Here is a 21,107-nt window from a genome sequence, read left to right as displayed (position 1 = left end):
CCCGCATATTTTTAAGTTATTTGAACTTTTGTTTTATTGAGCACTTTTTAATTTAAAAAGTAATAAGAAACCATTGCTCTGAAAAAGCACTTTTAATGGTTAAATTTCTTCAAGTGGATTGCCACATTTTAATGAATCATTTCCTTACAGCGGGATATTTTTTTGACTAAATTACATCGTAATGAAAATGAACATCTTTGAGTGAGCATAAGACTTTCCCATATTTAGAATGATTTCCTTAGGATAAATTTACACACATTAACAATTTCAATTTAAGCTCTATAATGCATGGCTTCAAATAGGACTCTGTAGAACATGAAAATATAAAATCCAGTAAGTATTTTTTAAAAGGCATCCTAGAGCAGCAAAATTTGACTCTAGCATTCATGTTTAAGATATATAAAATTTAATTTACAAAACTAATTAGCAAAGTTTCCACATCTCAAAAATGTATTAAAGAGAAATTTGAAACAGAACTTCAAGTCTCTCTACCTTTCATGAATTTTTCATCACTTCTCTTGCCGCTTATCAAAACCATACACTGAAAGAATTTTCCTTCACAGTTGGGTTTCACAATCTAATTCTGTGAAGTCACAGTACTGTGACAGTATAATCATTCTCTGGCAACAAACTGACATCATTAAATTCTTATTTGCAAGTTCCATGGGGTATGTGCATGTTCTATTTTTACTTCTTTTAAGACCAAAGTTATTTTCTGTTGCCTCTCCATTAAGCTTGTATGATCGATACATTTTAACCTAATTTCTTCTCTTTGTCCCCAGCCATTTTTATAAAACTACCTTTTGGTGAGTGCTCAGAGAATGCCTATTTGTTCAAAAAAATACAAATGGTTGCTGGGTTGCCTCTTCCTATAAGTCACCTGTTACTGCTCTGTACTCCTTGGAAGGAGAAACGCCAAAGTCAGAAAGTTCGTTGTTCTTTTTCTTTCTCTACTACTGCTTTAATATAACATAAGCGTACTTTTGGTTAAAGTATCTTTTAAACAAGCAAATGGAGTTCTATCACTACCACACGCCCAAGTGGGAAAAAGAAATTTCTAATAAAGCCACCTTCTTTTTCCAAAAGCAAATATTGCTAGAAACATCAAGGTCATTTCCACTACTACGTAATGTTCTAATATTAAAGGTATTAGACTCTATCAGCAAGGATTTTCTTAGTCCCTACTGGGTACCAGGCACCATGCTAAATGCCAGAGGTTTAATGTGAACAAGACAGAAGCAAGGTCTGCTCACACAGATCTTTCCCTCTTAGGATGAAGAAACTTTGGCAAACCACAAATCTTTATAAAAAAAGAAGCTCCAGTACCAAAAATAGTAGAAATATTCTTTAAAAGAAAGAGCCTGAAACCAGATTTTGGAAAACTTGTAATCCTGGGCCAAGGAATGTGAACTTTACATTCCAATAGAGAAAAACTAGGTATTCAAAGGGATCCTCAGAAAATACCAACCTTATCAAGGTCTGATTAAAATTTTTCAATGGCTTCTCATTTCTTCTAAGATAAATCTAAAGCCGTTAAAAAGGTTAACTAGGAGTTCCTGATGTGGCACAGTGGGTTAAGAATCTGACTGCAGTGGCTCAGGTTGCTGCCAAGGTGCAGGTTCAATTCCTGGCCGGTGTAGTGGGTTAAACGTATCCAGCATTGCCTCATCTGTGGCATAGGTCACAACTGTGGCTCGTATTCAATTCCTCACCTGAAAACTTCCATATGCCACAGGTGGAGCCATAAACTTAAAAAAAAAATTAACTAAAGTTTGTATCATCAATCTCACCAACCAAAGATCTTTGGCTGTGGTCATACTGCACTTTTTCCATTTCCTCTACTGTAGGGATTTTCAAGCTTTATACATCACACTCTATTAATAAAGCATCCATGTGCGACACACTTATTTTCTATTTTCTTTCTTTATAAAAACATGCAGATCACAGCCACTACATTGATTTTACAATCTTCTGGTAGGTGCCTAGGTGCCTGCAATTTGAAAAATACCATTTTAGTACATACTACACCCTCTCTCTCACTTCTTGGCTTTTCTGCATGTTCTTTTTGCCTTAAACACTCTTGCTCATCCTCACTCTTCCCTTCCCTTTTCCTGGCTACTTCCTATTCTCCTTTGCGACCTTAGCTTCTAAACCTCACTTCCCTGACCCTCTCAGATTAGTTCCCCCTCCTCTGTGGTCCTGAAGTACTCCATGCTTCCTAACATATCAGCTTTATCGAACTTGTACGTGTACTCTTTGTCTTTCTAGGCTAAAAACTCCGTGACCGCCAAGACCCATTTTTGTTCACTGCTGAATCCTGAGAGCCTAGCCCAGTGCCTGTTAAATATTAGGCATCTGATCAATGTTTGAGGAGTAAAACAAGGAAACGGACCTGAATAAACAACATACTCAACCACACAATGAAATGAGCACCCACTTAAAAAGTGGTCAGAGGTTTAGCTATCTCCAAAGGAAATATACGCTCAGTTACAATTTTATAAATGGTGATTAAGTTCCTAAGCCAACCTACAAAACACTAGCACCCATGACACGCTTCACTGACGAGAGGACGGCTGCCTAGTTCCCTCTCTGCAAAGCCAACAGAACTGTCACTCCTCTAAGGAGAAAACAGGACTGAAGGACACTTTGCTTCCTACCCGATCAGTTTCTCCCAACAGCAAAGGGACTTATGTAACAGCTAAGAGTAAAGGTCAATATTCCAGACAGGCTCCACCCCTGAGTTCTCACCGGCTCCCCTAGACCTGTATGCCTTTGAAAAGAGAAAGTTTTTCAGTCCAATTCCTCTAAGGTAATCTCCCTGGGACAAGACGTACTTTCCCTACAGGGGAGAGTTGCAGTGTTTTAGGTGCCATAGAATCATCTGGGTAGATAAGAAGGAACAGAGTAAGTGTGGCTCTAAGCTAAATTCTCCAATCCCGCTTTACCAGAAGTGAAAATTAAACTATATTTTAATATTATAATCCTCATCTGGCTTCTTAAATCTGATCTCAATTTGCAGAATCTGGAGAAAGAAGACATATAATCAGCACACTAAAAATCTCCAACAGGAGCAGCAGTAACCCCAGAATGATTTCTGGGTCTGAGGAGAAGAGGCGCACAGAGGAACAAGGTGGGGCAAAAGGGAAGAGGAATGGAATGAAAGAGAAGAAGGTTTTATCTACTTTTCCTATTTCGATTTTTTCTTGGGCAAAAATGTCTAAATTAGTTGAATCTATATCCTACAACTTTCCTTCCAAATTGTTTCTCATCCTTGTGTTACTTTCCTCATCTTCCAGACCCCTCGCACTGCCCAAAGATCTCCATTTTCAACATCTACACTTTCAGAAACAGAGCTCTTTTCCCCAAACCTCCAAAATGTCCCGTGATCCCATACCACCAACCTCTCCTATCCCTCCTCTAGTCAAAACTCCCACTTCCTCAGTGCAGGTGATTGGGAGGAAAGCAACAGGAGTAAATCCATTCACATTAAAGGAAATATCCAGCTGACAGTCCTAGCCTTTGAGCCCTACCTGAGATACATCTATTTTTTATTTTATACACACACACACACACACATATTTTTAAGCTATGGAAATCTAACTACAGTAACTTCAGAGAAAAGATGAGGGACGATCAAAAGTCCACCATAAAGGAGGCAGGTCCGCTCTGACCAGTGTTTCCCAGGAATCATGGCCCCAAAGTTGTTCCCACATTTTCCCCAACAGTCAGCACTTAAGTGATGCTAAAAACCCCAGAGAGCTTTGGCAAAAAAACCAACTTGGAAAAGCATTTGTAGCTACAGGCTATTCATACATCCCCTGGGTAAGACAATGACAATATTAGGTTAGATAGGTTTTATTTTCATTATGTTTGATAAATCATATCATTAGCCAAAACAAAAACATATGCTCAGGATATATACTGCAATTGTTGCCTCATTCTACTAAAGAGGTCAGTGAGGCATAAAAGGGTTAAATAACATTTCCATCGTTTAAAGTTTAGTAGTTGAAAAGCAGGGCTGGACCGCTCTTCACACACTTTGAATCAGTTGTACATTCATTAATTCCACTTGGAGATCTTTAATTTTATTTTCCATAACGTTTCTGAAATGTGGTGGTATAATCTGAACAGCCACATTACAGTAATAGAAAAATGAGCTTGAATTACTGGGAGGCAAGCATCATGCCTTTTTCAGGAGTTTTTTGTATGAAAGACCTGAGGCTGATGCTACATTTGTGTGCACTCAGAAATCAACTACAAAGTAGGCAGAGCAGCATTCATTCAGCTGCAAGTAGCTCTTAACTTCAGCTCCATGAAAAATATTTGCCACCCAAATATGAATAATAAAGACTATACAAACTTAGGCTAATAAGAGCTCCCACTTTGCCTGAGAAGTATATGAAATGTTAATTGAGTAATTGGAGTTTGCTTTTTTTATTAGTTTGCTTAGCTATCCACCAAAATAAATTATCTGTAATTAAAGCAATCACTGGGACTTTTCAAACCAGGCATAGGATATATGAAAATGCTGTGTGTGGTCTCTCTTGGCTCTGGTCATGAACGCACTTTTTGTGGCTTTCCTCAAAATACCAGAAAGGGTAAATGGGCAGTAAGAGGCCCAATAATTGACAGTTAGTGTATCCTGAAAGACTTAAATGGCACTTATTCACTTCCCCCAACCAGAAGCATTATACTGATTGGTAACAGGTTGGTTGGCTTTTTCAGTCAGGGCTAGCCCCCCAAAGCTAGAATTTTTTCCTGCAAATGAACAATACAATTCAACAATAAAAGATGAATAACCCAATTAAATTTTGGCCAAAGATCTTAATAGACATTTCCCCAAAGATGATATCCGAATGGCCCATAAACGCATGAAACGATGCTCAACACGACTAATCATAAAGGAAACGCAAATCAATACTACATCACACCCACTAGAACGTCTATAATAAAAGTTACCCAATAGTCAGTAACAAGTGTTGGTGAGGACATGGAGAAATTGGAACCTTCATACCCTGTTGATGAGAATGTAAAATGATACAGCTAGCTACTTTGGAAAAGTTTCACAGTTTCTGAAAAAGGTAAATATATAGACCCAAATGAATGGAAATCATATGCCCACATAAAAACCTTCACACTAATGTTCGAAGCAGCATTACGGCCAAAAAGCAGAAACATTCTTAATGTCCACTAACTGAAAATGGATAAACAAAAAATGTGATATTGTGGTACATCAATACATTGGAATACTACCCAACCATAAAAAAGCAGAAATACTGATACATGCTACACATGGATATGAACCTTGAAAACAGACTATATGAAGGAAGCCAGACACTAAAAGCCACATATTGTATAATTCCATTTATACGAAATTTCCAGAATAGGCAAATCCATAGAAACAGAAAGGAGGTCAGTGGTTGCCAAGGGGTGGGATAAGGAGGGAATGGGGAGCGACTGCTAAGGGGTACAGAGTTTTATTTGGGGGAGATGAAAAAGTTCTGCATAATGGTGATAGTTGCACAACTTGGTTAAAGTACTAAAGGTCGCCCTTTAAACAGATGAATTTCACGGTATGTGAAGCATACCTCAATTTTTAAAAAATTTGTTCATCTAGAGAAAGAGATAGCATATACATGTACTCTACCTACATATGTATTACGTACATATATGTAATCTCTTTATAAATAAACGTTTTGGGGGTTGGTTATTTCCTGAAATATACTTCACACACACAAATAAAGGAATGGTGGCACAGAGTGACTCGGAGCAATTGTGAGCCCTGGAGCCGTGGATCTGGGGTGCGCCCCAGCCTGCCTCAGCGTCTCCATCAGTACTCACCTTCCACCCATCACTCAGCTACCCCCCGCTGCCTGGTCCAGTGTCAGGGCCAAGGACGACTCACGGCTGCTGCCCGGCTCCGCCGCGGGCGCCCAGGGCCAGCCCGCCCTCCCGCCCGCGCTGGGGCCGCCGCGCCGCGGGGCTCGGGCGCTGCCCACGGGCCGGGAGGGAACCCAGTGGCTCTGGCGGGCCCAGCCGCTCGGTCGCTCCCCTCGCCCCCGCGTCCCCACGCCCCGGTCCCTGGGTCCCCAGCCCGGCCCCGACGCAGCTCCCTCCGGTACCTGGGATGCGCCCGAACCCGGCGCGGCGGCCAAAGCCGAGACTTTCCCTCCATTAACACCTGCCCCCGAGCGCGGTGCGAGGCGAGGGGACCCTGCCTCCTCAGACGCGACCAAGGCACGCGGGTCGGAGGATGGAAGAGGCATTCACCTAGGCCCCGAGGCGGCGGCGGCGGCGGCTGCCCGGCCCCCGGCTCCTTCGTCTCGCTTGCCTCCTCGCGCCGTCGCGGCCGCGCGCTTGACAGCCGGGGAGCCGGCGCCCGTGGCCCGCGGGCTCCCCGCTGCCCGCCCTGCCCCGCCCCGCCCCCGCGCGGCCGCCCCGCGCACGCGCAGCCATCTCCGCGGAGGGGGAAGCGAGCGCCTGATGATGTGGCCGCGGGGGCGGCAACCGGGAGCGCCAGCGCCGCGCCTCCCGGACCCTTCGCCGCACCCTGACCGAAGCCTGCCCGGAACCCTGTTGAGCAGAGCCGGAGGGGAATTTTCAGGGGAGCCAACTGAGCAGAGCAGGGCTGTGGCCTTCCTTTTTTGCCAGCCCACACCATCCCCTCTGACCCCGGCAGATCCACATCTCTGGCTGCTCCTAGGACCAAACCCCCAAATCCGTGACTCATGATTTCTGTTCTCAAACTGTTGTCTGTTGGCTAAGAGGTGAGCGTGCTGAACCCTAACCACTAGACCTCAAGGGCCGGGTTTGATGTAGGTCCCCATTCCTTGTCTCTTTGGAGATAAATTCAGCGAAGACACTGAGAGTAGTGAGGCAAATGAGGTGTTTTATTAAGGGAGAAGATGGGCTAGGGAGTTGGAGGGGGCGGGAGACAAACAGAAAGAGAGCACCACGTCCAAATCTCTTGAATGGGGGCAGTCCTTCTGGGCTTTCTCTGGCCAATCACCTTGCTTTGCCTGACCTTGAATCCATATTTGGCCTGACTCAGGGCCCTACCCTACGTTCAAGCCTATCTTTTAGCCAGTGTGGATCCTAGCTCAAGGGTCTCTGGGAAGTTGACAGGCTGCATTATGGCCTAGTGCCCACCTCCCTTCTTAGACCCCTGAGGAACCTTTTTGCACATGTGTAGTTCAGGAGGTCTCCTTTACCTCGACAATGAGAAATATTTTATCTTTTATCCAAGAAGGATGCAGCTCCTGCCGTAATTTTTATCGTGAAGTATCTGTCCTCAGGGGACAGATTCCAGTTGCTCCGCCTGGGACCTATCTCCTGCCTCAAGACCAGGGGCCTCCTGTTGGGCTGGCTTCATGTTTCGTTCTCACAGACCAGGGTTTAAACTGTGTATGCCTTTCTTCAGAGCAGCACAGAATGGGCCATGGAGAGGAGAGAAGAGAGAAGCCCCCCAAGGGGATGAGATTTAGGGCAGTTCCTGGCAGTGTTCAACCAAAGTGCATGGGACCTGTGGAAGTGGCTGGAAGGCCAGACTTTTCAAGATTGCCCATGCTTATTTTTAAATCTAGGTAAAAGTGAGCCAAGGTTTGCAAAGTGAAGCTGAGAACTCATTTATTTTATTTAACAGCTGTCTTTGGAGCATCTTTTGCAGGTGATTCCGGTAATGGGCAGTACTCCAGTGGTATTCCCCTGACCAAAACAAAGGTTTTCATCCTCAGGCTCTTCTCCTAAGAGAGAGACTATCATTTTAAAAATTATGCACCAGAAGTTCCCACTGTGGCACAGTGGATTAATGGTTAATGATCTGGCTTGTCTCTGTGGTGATGCCAGTTCAATCCTTGGACCAGTGCGAAGGGTTAATGATCCAGCGATGCCACAGCCATGGCACTGGTCATAGCTGTGGTTCTGATTCACTCCCTGTCCTGGGAACTTCCATATGCCTCGGGTGCAGCCAAAAAAGGACAAAAAAAAAAAAAAAAAAAAAAAGATTTCTGCACAAACCTCCATATATAGGAAACCCTCTACAGGTTTTGAAAACTCTACCAGCATTTTTTTCTGAAAGATGATGGTTTCCAGTGCCCTGGATTTCATTAGTCGGCATGTGGCAACCTTCTACTCATGCAGTGCTCTTCATTCTGTATGCTGCAACCTAGAGTATTTAGATATTTTAAGCTTCAAGTTGGAATTCATATTTAAGTTAAATTTGAATTCTGAAAATAACTCAAGGTGGAAGCTGGTGAAGTGACACCCTCTTCTGAAAAATTAGGTGCCAACATGTGCTGGCAACAATGATCACTTTGATTCTTCATCTTCTGCCTGACAGCTGGCAAATTCAAATGTGAAGCAAGTGACTTAGAATTGAGGATATGTAGTAATCACTGTTGTGATGATTGCTTGAAAAAAGCCTGGGAGTTATGAAAATGTGTAACAAAGGGACTTGCCTGTTCTAAAGGATAAGAAAGATCTCTTTGAGGAAATGATATTTAATCGGAGCCTGGAAAAATAAAGAAGAGTAGTCCTGGCAACAAAGGGAAGGGGGTGGGGTAAGGAGTGTGCCCTTGAAGCTGCAGAAACTGCAGGTTTGAAAGCCCTTTGGTGGGAAGGGGTTCCACCTGTGGAGGCCTTGGGACAGGGCCCCTGTGGCTGGGATGAGGTGGCTAGCTCTGCGGGAGAGGAAGGTGGGCGCCTTGAGGGCCATGATGAAGGCTTTGGACTTATTCCTAAAGACAAAAAAAAAAAAAGCCACTGAAGAGTTGGAAAGGGTCCATCTGGACATGATGAGAATCCGTATTTGTAAAAGACATTTCCGGCTGCAGTGCGGAGCAGGAATAAGAACTGAGCTATAAAGGAAGTGCGAAGACCAGCTTACAGGCAATGCGGATTAGGAGATGGTGGATCAAAGAAATAGAACAGGGTTAGAACTGTAAGGACATGGAGTCCCCACTGTGGCCCAGTGGGTTAAGAACGCAACACAGTGTCCACGAGGATGCAGGTTTGATCCCTGGCCTTGCTCAGTGGGTTAAGGATCTGGCATTGCTGCAAGCTGCGGCGTAGGTTGCAGATGTGGCTGAGATCCCACATTGCTGTGGCTGTGGCATAAGCTGGCAGCTACAGCTCCCATTCGACCCCTAGTTTGGGAACTTCCAAATGCCAAAGGTGCAGCCCTAAAAAGAAAAATAACCAAGAAAAAAAATTGTAAAGACTTGATCTTTGCAAGTGGAAGTTGAGAAAAAGTGTCCAAAACTGACTGACCCCCAGGTTTCTAGCTTGAGCTTATCCTACTCCCTAAGGGGGGAAACCCGGGGGAGGAAGTCTGAGGGACTATTTTGAGTTTCTTTACATGTGTTGAGTTTGACGTCTCTCTATAAGACATATCTGGGAAGATGCTCCATATATATTTGGAAAATAAATCTGGAACTCAAAGTAGCGGAAGAAGAAATCGAAGCTAAATTCTAAGAGATCAGGGAATATGACTTGTTTGTAAGAATTGAACCTGTAAACTTTAGAGAAAATGAGCAAAAGCAAAGGAACCTAAAATTTACTATTTGTGAGACCCTTCAGAGAGATTATTTCATTTGATCCTCACTCCCTATGAGGGTGGTATTATAATCTTTATTTCTCATGTACGGAAGCTAGGGTTTTAATCCTTGCTCAAAATTACTTAAATTCCCAACTAAATAAGAATCTCTGTGGATAGTTCTGATGACCACTGAGGTTCAAGAACTACCAGATGGACCACTTCAAAGTGATCCCACTAACCATATAAAACAGGATTAGGGGAAAGCATGATTCAAAGGAACTGGAGCCCAGGCAGCACATTTTTGCAGACACATGTCTCTGTTTCTTTCCCAACCCCAGACCCCCATTATAATACCCTTCCTGGGACTCTCTAGGACATTCATTTGTTCATTCATTCAACAGGCAGTTATGGTGGACCTACTGTGTACCAAATAACAATACTCATTCATTCGTTTATAAGTATTTATTGAGCACTCACCTAATGCCAAGCCCTCTCCAGTCTATGCTCTGGGAGTATAGCTGTGAACAAAATGTACAAATGCCTTACAGGGTCCATATGCAAGTGGGAAAAGACAACCAACAAGAAAATATACATGTATATGTATATTGATAGATTAATGTATATCCCATATGGTGATAACTAGTATGAAGACAAATAATACAAAGTTGGAGAGTTTGGGGGCAGGGTCGTGGGAGGGGTGTAGAGAGAAGGGGAGACTATTTTCTACAGGGTGATCCAGGGAGGTCTTGCTGGTCTGACAGAAAAGAGTGCAGGAGCAGCTATGCTCTCTGAGGGAAGTACAGCAAGCACGAAGGTCCTGAGACAGAAGTGTGTGCATTATGTTCAGAAGACAGCAAAGAGTCCTATGTGGCTGGAGTGACATGATCAAGGGGCTAGTGGTCACAGATGCGGTCAGAGAAGTGGCTGGAGGCAGGTGCAAGGCTTGGAAGCCATTGTAAGATCTTGAGCTTTCACACTGGAGGAGGCAGGAGCCACTGAAAAGATCTGAGCAGAGAAATGGCTTAGGGCTCGATGAGGTCACTGTGGAGGACGGACTGAGGGGAGGAGTGATGGAAGCAGGAAGACCAGTGAGGAGGCTTCCCCAGTGATCCAGGTGAGAGGGCTGGTGGTCCAGAGAAAGTGGCGAGAAGAGTCTGGACTCTGGATACAGTTAATAAGAGTGGAGCTGACAGGCAGGATTTGCTGATGGAGTAAGTGAGGAGTACAAGAGAAAGAGAAGGGTTCAGGATGCTTCCAAAGTTTTTGGCTCAAGCCATGGGAAGGATGGAGTTACCGTTTGCTGAAAGGGAAGAGATTATGAGAAGCAAGTCAGGAGACAGGTATGAGGCCACCTAGTGAAGGCTCGCTTTTCTAAGTGCCTTGTCTGGATGAACTCATTCAGTCTTTACAATAGCTCTCTTCAGTAGGTACTGTTGTTATTCCTATTTTATAGATGAGGGACCGAATCATTCACTCTACAGTGTGCCTCAGATTTCACCGCTGTAAAGCGGGGATACTGACTCTCCTGAGTTTACCACTGAGTTGTCTGTTGGAGAAGACAGACAGCTCAATACACAATTACAACAATCGCTAGAGCTATGGGAGGAGGAGTCTGAGGGGCTGCAGTGGTCCAGAGCAAGAGCATCTTGCAAAGTTTGGGAGTAAGGGAGACAGGCAGAAGTCTGGGAAGACTTGTAAGAGGAGGTGATCATGGGCCAAAATCTAGAAGATCAATAGCCAACCTAAAAGACATTTTAGGAGGTGGCATAGGAAGAAAGGAGAGAGTATTCCAGGTAGAGGGAACTACGTGTGCAAAAAAGGGGGGATTTTAGTGAATTGAAAGTATTTCAGTGTGATGTTTGTCTCTCTTTTAGAGCACCTTGTTGATTGAAGGTTTTCCTTTACCAACACCCTGGAGTGTTTCAAGCGTTCCCTATTCCTGTTGTCTGAGAAAGCAGAGGTCCGCTGTCCTTGAATACTCTTCAGGGCTTTGTCATCCCTCAACCATGCTACGGGTTCCTGCCTCCCAGCGTCTGGGCTTGTTGTTCTCATTAACTAGGACATTCCATTCTCCCATAAACCTTCCTGGGTCTACACCCACCAGGTGGACTTGGGGTCTTCCCTCTTGGCCTCCACACAGTCAGGGAAGGGCATGATCATAGCACTTAAAATTGCCACGTTGTAAAGGTTTACTAATCTGTCCATCTTTCTGCGTAGGTTGTCTGCAGGGCCTTTCTCTCTCAGACTGGCATACAGTTTTTAGCCCTGAGTGGATACTCAATAATTTTCACCCTGAAATGAATGGACGAATACGTTTTAATTGACCTTCCTTTACTTTTAGTGGTGCTGTCATTGGCATTTGGATTTCCTATTCCAGTTCCACTCCCAGCAGAATACTGAATAAATTTTAAAATGTAATTATATGTCGCATTGTTCTGGTTTCTTGACTCACCTTTTTGGATTTTGCTGGGAGACAGGCTTTCTGCAACCCTGGGATGCTGATGGCTGAGATATTTTTCAGGGACATCTGGGTATTGACTACACTTTTGGGAATGAGGATGTAGCCTTGCTGAAACTGTTTGATTTAAGGACCAGGCAAACCCAGTATTTGTAAGCTTTCCCTTAAATGGATGCTCATATAGAATACAAAACTGTTGATAGCAGCTTTGGCATAGTGGTCTAAAACTGGAAATAATCAAAAGTTCATTAATAGGAGAATGGAAAAATGAATTTTGTCATGTTCATGTAATAGAATACTACTCCACAGTGAAATGAAACAAATTATGTATATACTCAACAAAACAGATGAATCTCACTGATATTATTCTGAGAGCCCTGAAAGAAAAAATATACATACTATGCATATTTGTTTTCCATTACTGTTGTAACAAATTACTACAAACTTAGTGCCTTAAAAAAACGTCTGTTGTCTTACAGTTCTGTAGGTTAGAAGTCTAGTATGAGTCTCACTGAACTCAAAGTAAGGTGTCAGCAGGGCTTCGTTTCTTCTGACAGTCTGAGGGGAGAATCCTTTTCCAGCTTCTAGAGGGCAACCACATTCCTTGGCTTGTGGCCTCCTTCCTCTATCTGCAAAGACAGCATCTCTGACCCTCCTTCCATCCTCACATTTCTTTGATTCTCTTCGATTCTCTTCTTCTGACTCCTTCTTCCACTTTTAAGGACCCTTGTGTGTACCTTGGGCTACCTGGATAATCCAGGATAATCTCCCTGTGTTAAAGTCAGCTGATTAGCAACCTTAATACCCTTTTGCCACATAACGTAAGTATTCTGAAGAAATATATCGAAAATAATGACAGTTAGATTTCCAGTGCTGTTCCGCTCAACTGGTTCTCTTGGTGGGTAACAAAAACAAAAGCAAACAAACAAAAAACCCGATTTGTAGAAGCTGCCAATTGCAATGGTGTAAATATTCCCATGGCTGATTTCAAGCAATAACCAGCTCACAAAGGTACAAATAATTAGTAATGCATCTTCATAAACTGGTTCCAACACACTTCTGCAAACCTATCATAAATAAGTTTTTACTTACTTATTATTTTTTGGCTATGCCCACAGTATGTGGGCCAGGGATCAAACCCACATCATAGCAGCAACCTGAGCTGCTGCAGTGACAACACGTGTTTCTTAACCCACTGTGCCACAAGAGAACTCCATGAAGTTTTTAAATATAGATAAATGTGGAAATAAATATAGGTATATTGTAGATATGAGTGTGTATGTGTATGTTTCCTTGCTCTCTACAGTAGAAAGACCTAAAAGCTAGAACAGGTCAGTAGTAACTAGCATACCTAGCTAACTAACATATCTAGATCTCACTTTCTAAATACAATGCTCCACATTAAAAGGAATTAGAGCTCCTTGGAGTAAAGGTTACTTTCAGGGCTAGGGCAGGAAAAATACAAAATGAGCCTGAAATAAACTGTACCATAACTTAAGGAAGTGCTCAAAGAATGATGGGAATACATAAAAAGGAGAGATTTGCGAATTGAAAGGGCTCCCGCTGGGGCAATTTTAGTACCAAAATAAATTATAATAGTAATGGATTAAAATCCATTAAATAAAATAAAAATCTATGTGTCAAAACAAATATAAATAAATGAATAAATAAGTAAATGGGAGTTCCCATTGTGGCTCAGCAGGTTAAGAACCCAACATAGTGTCTGTGAGAATGCAGCTTTGATCCCTGGTGTTGCTCAATGGGTTAAGGATCTGGTGTTACCAGCTGCAGTGTAGTTCAAAGACGTGGCTTGGAGCTGGTGTTGCTGTGGCTGTGGTGTAGGCCAGCAGCTATGGCTCCAATTTGACCCCTAGCTGGGAACCTCCATATGCTGTGTGTGGGGAGGGGAGCTAAAAAAAAAAAAAAAAAAAAAAAAAAAAACAGCAAAAAACTAATATATTAGTGTATGAATAAAAGAGAAAATAATCAATAGATGTAAAAATTAAGGAGTGAAAGTTTGAGACAATATGTTCACATATCTCTCCACAAATACTCGTTAATTGAAAAGAAATAACTAGTAAGGTGGCAGGGAAGAAATCACATAGACACTACCTTAACTGAGTGAACAAAGTTAAGATCACTAGGAAGGAGACAAATCTACATCATGTTCCTCCTGAGGTGATGGACCAAGAAGGACCTAATATCACCTCTATCGTTTATTTGCCAAAAATACATAATCTGAATCTAATCACAAGGAAACAGGAGCAAGACCCAGCTTGAGGGGCATTCTACAAAATTTCAGTTTTATCTAATTCAAAAATGTCAATCATAAAAACAATAGATGACTGAGACACTGTCACAGATTGAAGGAGAAGACGGAATGCAATGCATGATATTGTGTTGAATCCTAGACTGGCAAAAAATAAAAAGTTATAAAGGATAGCATTGAGACATAAAGTTTGAATACAAACAGTGGGTTATACTATAACCATGTTAAATTGTCTGCTTTTGTTCATTGTACTCTGGTTATGTAAGAAAATATCTCTGTACTTAGGATTTATATACAAAAGAGTTGATGGGTAAGTAGACTAAAAAGTCTATCTATAAGTTGCTCTGGAATTACTCAAAATAAGAATTATGCTCTATGATGTGGGGAGAGAGAAAACATGCCGCAAAGCCAAAAAACAAATGGGGCAAAATGTATCCATTTTTTAATCTGGACAAAAAGTTTGTAGGAGTTATACAACCTGCCCCCAAATCAGAAACGATATCCCAGGAATTCCTGTCGTGGCTCAGCAGAAACGAATCTGAGTAGGAAGCATGAGGTTTCGGGTTCCATCTCTGACCTCGCTCAGTGGGTTAAGGGTCCGGCGTTGCTGTCAGCTGTGGTGTAGATCGCAGGTGCGGCTCGGATCCCGCATTGCTGTGGCTGTGGCATAGGCCGGTGGCCATAGCTCTGATTGGACCCCTAGCCTGGGAACCTCCATATGCCGTGGGTGCAGCCCTAAAAAGCAAAAAAAGAAATTATATCCCAAAAGAGTGACAAAATTTTTGTTTTGGCCTAGCCCGTCGCATGTGGAAGTTCCCCAGCCAGGTTTGGAACTCATACCACAGCATGGACCCGAGCCACTGCAGTGACAATGCCAGGTCCTTAACCTGCTGTGCCTTAAGAATATGGCCAACAAAAAATTGAGATGGGGGAACAGGGACATAAAAATTACTTTGGCAACATCCCACCAGTGCAGTGGGAAAAGCCATGCAAAAATATGCTGGTTCTGCTTCTGCTTCTCTGCAGCCACTTCTCTTTTGATAACTTCTGTATTTTCGGCTGAAAAAATCGGGGACTAATCGCCACTGTGTAGGTGTTCAGTTCGGGCAACTTCAAAGGAAGACGGCTTTTGTGAAAATGAAAGTATTCATTTTAAACACTAGAGATCTCTCTGTCCTGGATAGCAATTTGAGGGCCCTGTCATAGTTTGTAATCAGAATATCTGAACATGCAAGATATTCTTAACATGAGATAGGTGAAAGAGGTAGTGTAGGATGAGAAAAGGGAACAGTACAAACCGTACACAATTTACCCATGTTAAAAAAAAAATCTGTTTCCTTCCAGTCCTCTCTCAAAATTTAACTCATGAGTGTTACTTCTGGGATATTTAGCAGAATTTAACACAGACCTCATTTGTGCTTTGCTATGGATGAAACTTTGATGAATAAATGATGCCTTGCACTATATACAATATTCAAACCTTAAAAAAAGTAATTAAAAGGAGTTCCCGCTGTGGCTCAGCAATTTAAAAACCCAACTAGTATCCAGGAAGATATGGGTTTGATCCCTGGCTTCACTCATTAAGTTAAGGATCCAGCACTGTCACAAGCTGCAGTGTAGGCCACAGATGTGGCTCAAATCTGGTGTGGCTGTGGCTTGGAGTCGACCCCTAGCCTGGGAACTTAGATAATGCCTAAAAAGGCAAAACAAATTTAAAAATGAATAAATAATTCTAGCACAGGAGGCAGAAAAATCAAGGTTTAAGCCGGTTTATTTTAGGTGGCTACTATTCAGAATATTACTAGAAATACAATCCTCTTTCCCCTCTTTCCCACTCCCTACCCTAGAGTGAAAATTTTATGTTGCTAGAAAATAAAGTATTTCTTTGACACAAATGTTTGATTTTTATCCATAGCCTTAAGTAGACGAATTAGAGGCTAGCCAAAATAAATTATTTGCCATGTAATTACACCATCATTTTCAGCATTAAAGTATACATGTCTCTAGAGATAAAATTGTTTTGATTTACAAAATTGGGTAATGAAATCAAGCAGATAATTGTTCCTACTGGCCTGGGAGCCAGGTAATACCAACTTGAAAGTTTACCAACATAAATAGTTGGTGTGGTTAATCTGCCAAAGATTGAAAAAAAAAATAAGTAAAATTTACCTCTTAGGAAGAAAGCTCAAAATAATAAATCCCAAATATTATTGATTGTAGTAGACATGTGGGTGCCTCCTTAATTTTTTTTGCACCCTCTTCCATTCACAGCAGCTCTGCCTTCTGGGTAATACTGACCCACCCACCCCCAGCTGAAGGGGGTAGGCCCTGATAGGCCTAAACCAATTAGGATTAATCTATTCCCAGTGTCTTAACTAGTTCCATGGTGGGCCGGTGACCCAAATTGGTTAGTTTTACATTATAACTTTTGGATGGCAATCTTAACTCCAATTTCCTGGCAAAGTTTTATTATCCAATCAGCAATCAGGAGCTTCTTCCCTTCTCGCCCAAGAGAGTAACTATAACCTATGTGCAAGTCAACTAGCAAATTTCTTATATTTATGTGCCTTTTACATATCTTAAAATTTAAAACAGTTCACCTTCTTATTGTATGATTTTCCTGTTGAATAAAAGAGACATTTATCCTGCAGGATTTCGCACATTCTAGCTTTGGCTGATTGCTTCCTTGGGTAGTGTCACTTATCTTTCTATTCCTCATATTTCCTACAAGATGGTACTTAGAACTGGGGCTTTTAGGAAAGTTTTCATTGTTTTACAGAATGTATTCGGTGGCACTGTGCACCCTCTAATGTGTTAGGTCAGGGGCACACAAACTCGGATTGGTCACGCTCTGAGTGATGTCAGAAGAGCTGGCAGAGCCAGTTTTGTCAGCTCTGGCTAGTGGCAGTCTCCGAAATATGTTCCAGATTCCTTTTGACAACACCCCAATAGTCTTGGAGAACTTCCTTGCTTTCTGGCTCCACAGATGTCCAAGGTTTATATTCCTGGATGGCATTTCTGTATATTTATTTTATTTCTTACTACTTTACCACATTTTCTTGTCTGTAGCAGTTTTTCTAATGCTTCCCCCACCCCCACCCCCACCCCCAGATACACACACCATCATAGCTTCTACATATAGAACCAGTGCCTGGGGAGTTCCCTTTGTGGTGCAGGGGAAACTAATCTGACTAGAATCCATGAGGATGCGGGTTCAATCCCTGGCCTTACTCAGTGGGTTAAGGATCTGGCGTTGCCATGAGCTGTGGTGGAGGTTGCAGATGAGGCTCTGATCCCACGTTGCTGTGGTGTAGGCCGGCAACTGTAGGTCCGATTTGACCCCTAGACTAGGAACTTCCATGTGCTATGGGCGAGGCCCTAAAAAGCAAAATAAATAAATAAATACCTAAATAAATAAATAAAAGAAATAGTACCTGGGAGTTCCCTGGTGGCCTAGATGTTAAGTATCTGGCATTGTCCCTGAAGTGGCTCGGGTCACTGCTGTGGCACAGATTTGATCCCTGGCCCAGAAATTTTTGTATGCTTTGGGCACAGACAAAAAAGAAAAAAGAAAGAAATAGTCTTACCTCGTGCTTTCCATTTCTTATGTTTCTATTTCCTCTTATGAAACTGTTTTGGCTAATATTGCAATTAAGGGAAGAGTGTGTACACCCTTGTATTTCCTCTAGAGACTGTAACAGGAAAAACCCTGTATTTTTCTCCATTAAGTTAAATGCTGATTTGGGGGGCAGAGGTACATACATTTTATTATACATAATGGGTATCAATTTTCATCTTATTGATTGTTGAATTTTGTCAAGTATCTTTTTAGCATCTATACAGATGACTATACGATTTTCCTCCTTAATTTTGTTAAGTCTATGAATTCTATTAATAACTATACTAATATATTAATGAGGAGTTCCCACTGTAGCTCAGTGGTTAAAGAATCCGACTAGGAACCATGAGGTTGCAGGTTCGATCCCTGGCCTCGTTCAGTGGGTTAAGGACCTGGAGTTGCAGTGAGCTATGATGTAGGTCGCAGACGCAGCTCAGATCTGGTGTTGCTGTGGCTCTGGTGTCGGCCGGTGGCTACAGCTGCGATTCAACCCCTAGTCTGGGAGTCTCCATATGCCGCGGGTGTGGCCCTAGAAAAGACAAAACAAAAAAAGAGAAAAAAACCCCAGTATATTAATGAATAAACTAATTCCTCCTGGAATAAACACCTCCAGAATGGCATCTATTTTTTTAATGTGCTCTTGTTTGCTAATATTTAATTTGTTGTGTCAATATTCGCAAATAAGACCCGTCTTGTAACAGAGACTGTCAGTGCCTCTCCCACACCCCCATTGGCATTTACCATTTGTGAACACCTCTGCCCAGTTTTCACTGGCCAGCATTTGCAACCCTGCCTGAAGATTTTCTCTGGCCACTGGAGCCCACATACCTAGAGAGCAAGGAGCAGGCCAGAAATGATAAGTTTGCATCCTCTGGGAGTAGCCCTCAACCAATGACTGACATAAGCTGGTGAATACGTAGGCTCACTCAGGATAACTGTGAATTAGGTGCCAGTTGCCATTAGCAACAATTTTCTTAATAATGACACATTATTGCTTCCCTTCCTTTCTTGTTTCTCTTTCCCTCTCTGGCTCCCAAACTACTTGCACTTGAACCTCACCTCTAGATTGGCCTCTAGGGAAAACCAATTAAGCCAGGTCTATAATTTGCTTTTTTATACAATCTTTGTGATGTTTGAGTATCAATGCTATATTCATTTCTTAGAATTTGGGAATTTTACTTTTATTCCCTATACTCTGAAATAGTTTAAGTAGCATTAGATTTATCTGATCTTTAGAAGTTTGGCAGAACTCCCCTGTTAAACCAACTGGGTATGGTGCTTTCATGTAGGAGCTCTGACCATCTTCTCTGTAATGTCTACAGAAATTGATCTGTTCAGGCTTGCTATTGATTCTGGGGAAATTTTTGTAAATTATGTATTTCTGGACTATTAACCATTTTATATTGTTTCATCAGTTTCTATACATTTCCTCTGATTTTATGGGTATTGTTCTATTACCCATACCTTTTATTTCATATATTTATACCTCCAAACCTTTCTCCATTCCCGTATATTTTTTAAACTTTTTTTTTTTTTTTGGCCATACCCATGGCATGCAGAAGTTCTGGGGCCAGGGATCCAACCTGCACCACAGAGTGACTCAAGCCACAGCAGTGACAATACAGGTCCTTAACCTGCTGAGCCACCAGGGAACTCCCTCCTCTCTCCTGTTTTGGTTTACGTTAGCTAGTGATTTGTCTATTTTCCTGCCTTTTAAAATTTTATTTTTACCCTTTCGATACTTAGCTTTTGGAAGACAGTTTCATTTCATAATTTCCTCTTGATGCAAGGATTGATTAGCAGTGCATTTTTAAAGTTTTAGGTGGAAGAGACTTTTTAATGTCATTCTTTGTAGTTACAGAAAATTGTGATCACAGAAGTCCCATACATCATTTTCATTTTTAGATTGTATTGAAATTTTCTTTGTGGACTATAATAGATCAATTTAGTGAATTTTCCATGTGACTTAAAAGGTTTAATCTCTATTATTAGGATTCAGTGTTCAGTATACATTTATTAGATCTACTTTGTTGATAATTTTGTTTAGGTCTTTTGTATCCATATTAATTTTTGTCCAGTTAGGTCTATTCTGTTCTGAAAGGTGATAAAATTTCCAATTATTAGAGTTTCTGCTTATTAATCTTGCACTACTTTTTGGTTTCTCTTTTATAATACTTGTTACTGTCTTATTAGCATGTGGATATTAATGATGGTTTTCCTCTTTGTAAATTGTCGCATTTAGCGTAATAGAGGGTCTTTTCATTTCCTTTTGGGAGGACAGGACTGAATTGTGCCTTGTATAGTAAAAAAGTCATGATCCGGAGTTCCCGTCGTGGCGCAGTGGTTAACGAATCCGACTAGGAACCATGAGTTTGCGGGTTCGGTCCCTGCCCTTGCTCAGTGGGTTAACGATCCGGCGTTGCCCTGAGCTGTGGTGTAGGTCGCAGACGCGGCTTGGATCCTGCGTTGCTGTGGCAGTGGCGTAGGCCGGCGGCCACAGCTCGGATTCGACCCCTAGCCTGGGAACCCCCATATGCCGCGAGAGCGGCCCAAGAAATAGCAAAAAAAAAAAAAGTCATGATCCTGTTTCCTTTTTTTAAATTGAGATACAATTGATATATAACATATATTAGTTTTAGGTGTAAATTACAATGATTTGATATATGTATATACTGCAAAATGATTACCGGAATAAGTTATCATCCATTATCTCACATGCTTACAATTTTTTTTCTTGTGATGCGAACTTTTAAGATCTATTCTCTTAGTAACTTACAAATATAAAATACGGTATTGTTAACTTTAGTCACCATGTTGTACCTTATTTCTCCAATTATTTATCTTATAACTAGAATTTCATCTATTTCATCCACCACCACTCCCCTCCTCTGGCAGCCACTAACCTGTTCTCTGTATCTATGCTCTCTGTAGTTTCTTTCTCCTTCTTTTTTTTTTTAGTTCCAGATGTAAGTGAGAACACATAGTATTTGTCTTTCTCTATTTGACTTATTTTGCTTAGTGTAATGCCCTCAGGGTCCTTCCAAGTTGTTTCAAATGGTAGGATTTCCTTCTTTTCAGGGCTGAATAATATATATGCCACATTTTCTTTATCCATTCACCTGCTGATAGACACATAGTTTGTTTCCATGTCTTGGCAATTGTAAATAATGCTGCAAAACATGGGAGGACTGATATCTTTTTGAGATAGAAATTTCATTTTCTTCAA

The 21,107-nt window shown here is 41.8% G+C and overlaps 1 protein-coding gene across 9 annotated transcripts in view; it reads right to left on the bottom strand.

Annotated features, from left to right (window-relative positions):
• Window positions 1-6,362, bottom strand: part of SLC41A2 (solute carrier family 41 member 2) — a 127,028-nt gene extending 120,666 nt beyond the window's left edge. For 4 of the 9 annotated variants that reach the window (XM_084957330.1, XM_084957338.1, XM_084957335.1 and 1 more), the window contains exon 1: window positions 6,271-6,362. The gene's annotated coding sequence lies outside the window, so the exon portion shown is untranslated. Of the gene's footprint in view, window positions 1-492; window positions 588-6,122 lie in introns of those variants that run through there. The other 5 variants (XM_005664183.4, XM_084957337.1, XM_084957334.1 and 2 more) reach the window with 3 other exon arrangements.
• Window positions 6,363-21,107: the final 14,745 nt, after the last annotated feature.

The sequence above is a fragment of the Sus scrofa genome, chromosome 5 (assembly GCF_054392235.1).
Source record: "Sus scrofa isolate SSC_HxYL_T2T_F1_AM1 chromosome 5, Sscrofa_HxYL_maternal_Yorkshire_Landrace_v2.0, whole genome shotgun sequence".
In the NCBI taxonomy this organism is placed as follows: domain Eukaryota; kingdom Metazoa; phylum Chordata; class Mammalia; order Artiodactyla; family Suidae; genus Sus; species Sus scrofa.
The sequence above is the reverse complement of the archived record's forward strand: the minus strand, read 5'-3'. Positions and strand labels throughout refer to the sequence as shown.